Consider the following 2,314-nt stretch of genomic DNA (forward strand, 5'->3'; position numbering starts at 1 on the left):
GTGAGAAGTGTGTGTGTGTGTGGGGGGGGGGGGTTCTTTGATGTTCTGTGGATACCATTTGAGACCGCGGCATTAAATGCGGCTTTACAATTTCTGTCATAGATCCTCCCATCCCCTCCCTCCGCCATCTTCATGAGTCTTATTGCTCATTTCCTTCTTTTTCTTTAACTTGCACCACTCATTATATTTCTACGACCCAATTTCCTGCACTTTCTCCCGGTGTTGGACGTCACAATAAACACTCTTGCAGTTGTGATTTAGGAGCAGTTACATCTTCTTCATGGTTGAGCTACAGTGGCCTTCTGACAGGGCCGTTTAGCAGGGTGCTTAGCAAGAGGCCGATAAGACATTGGCAGCCACTTGGAATCAATTCGGCCATGCCTTACCCTCAGTAAGCCCACAGTCGCTGAAGTCCCATTCCCATGCGCTTGTGATTAAGCCCGGTGTGTAAGGGCTGAAGTAGATATTCAGAAAGCTGCAGCAGACATGCCACATTTGATAAGTCTTTGGTTGGAGATGCATTTATATGAATAACAGTGTCCTCCAGGGAAGCTTCTGCTTAATGTTTCATGGACTTATTTCGTCTGTGCCTCTCTGTCATCTGAGATTTGCTGCTGTCTGATGCGACACTCAGAAACATGAGGTGTTCCCTGTGATCATGGCTCCTCTGACACAGAAGCCTGAGGTGTGTGAAGGGTAAAAATGGATGTACTTTCACATACACACTCACATATACTGCATTCGTAAGGCATGGCTGCGGACGTCGACGTACAATATTGAGTCCACATTCACTGGGTCACACTGTGTTCTCACGCGAAGCCCACATGGGTGAGACACAGCTGAGACAAACACACACACACAGATGAGATGTGACATGTTGACTAAATACAGGACAGGATGCACACCATTCAGCCTAGAGTAAAGAATGATCATGCATGACGTGCACTTTCACAGAAGCATGTAGCCTAACCTTTCCCCTGCTGATGAATGAGTCACCACCCAGATGCCAAAAGGTGACCTTACCCTGTGTGTGCCTCTGACTGGAGCACGTCTCCAGACATTTTTTAGAACATATCTCACGCGGTTGTTTACTGTTTATCAGTCTGATTTTATTTATTTTTTAGTTTTCAACTAATTTGTTCACTTTTTTTTAAAAGAAGAGGGGATGTAACACATTGGAGCACACACACACACTCACACACACACACTTGATGTCACTCTCGACATATCTCTCGACTGCACCATTTAACACACATCTAGTGTCAATTAACTGATTATATAACACGCAGTATGGTATTTAATATTAATGTTAATGGCTTATGGCCTTCATGAATTAGTAGTGGATGCCTAGTTAAAACTAAGATACCGTTCTACATTACATGACAGGACACAAAACTGGTAGGTAATGGGAAGGTAATCAAGATGCAAACATTTGTAAAGTGTGAAAAAAAAAATTCTGTCTCTGTTGCCATTAAAGTAACTATTTTATAATTGCAAAATCTCTGTACTGACAAGTCCGATCTGCGTTGGAGGTTTCAGGTTCCCAGCGATTGGCTTTCAGTTATGTTATGTACCCAATCTAGTTTGCCCGGTATACATGTGAATCACATATGTCAGGGACACTTCTTCCCCTTCACGTCAAGTACACTGAGAGGATCAAATAATGAAAACATCTTACAAAACAATATACAAGAGCCCTGCAGTAAATGCCATTTTATTGAATCACTGTTGTCTGTTGAAAGTGAAGCAAATAGATGATCATTTTTGAAATTGCATTGTTGCTAATCAGACCTAATTCATCAACGACTGCATGGTCTCATGTGCCTCTGTAATGTGCTAATTAGAATTTAAATTTGTATGCATCTCTTGTGTAGCTGCCTTTGTAATTGTGATTTATAATGCTTGGAACAAACTCCACAAAATTATGTAATGTGGCTAGGGGATAAGCCTCAAAAACGGCATGCATACATAACTGTGCTAACAAAGAGAAAGTGTGAGCTGTGGTAATTTCACCTTTCACCTCTTGTTCCACTCAAGACTCAGATATATGAACTATACACTGAAAATATGGAACTTCTCACACACACGCCTCTGTGTGTCATGAATGTCATTCAATTCGAACTCAGACTTCATTCTGTACACGATGATATCAGCTGTGATTGAAAGTAAAAATATCCACAACAATATGTTAAAGCTGTTATATAAGAATAACACTGTCTTATGAAATCCTCCCAACAAAGTAGTTTTTCTTATATAGCTGTTTGAAGGCTACTGCACTGACCCTGACACTGCCCCCCCCCCCCCCCCCCCCCCC

The sequence above is a fragment of the Morone saxatilis genome, unplaced genomic scaffold (assembly GCF_004916995.1).
Source record: "Morone saxatilis isolate NCDOM2014 unplaced genomic scaffold, NCSU_SB_2.0 Contig23, whole genome shotgun sequence".
Taxonomy (NCBI): domain Eukaryota; kingdom Metazoa; phylum Chordata; class Actinopteri; family Moronidae; genus Morone; species Morone saxatilis.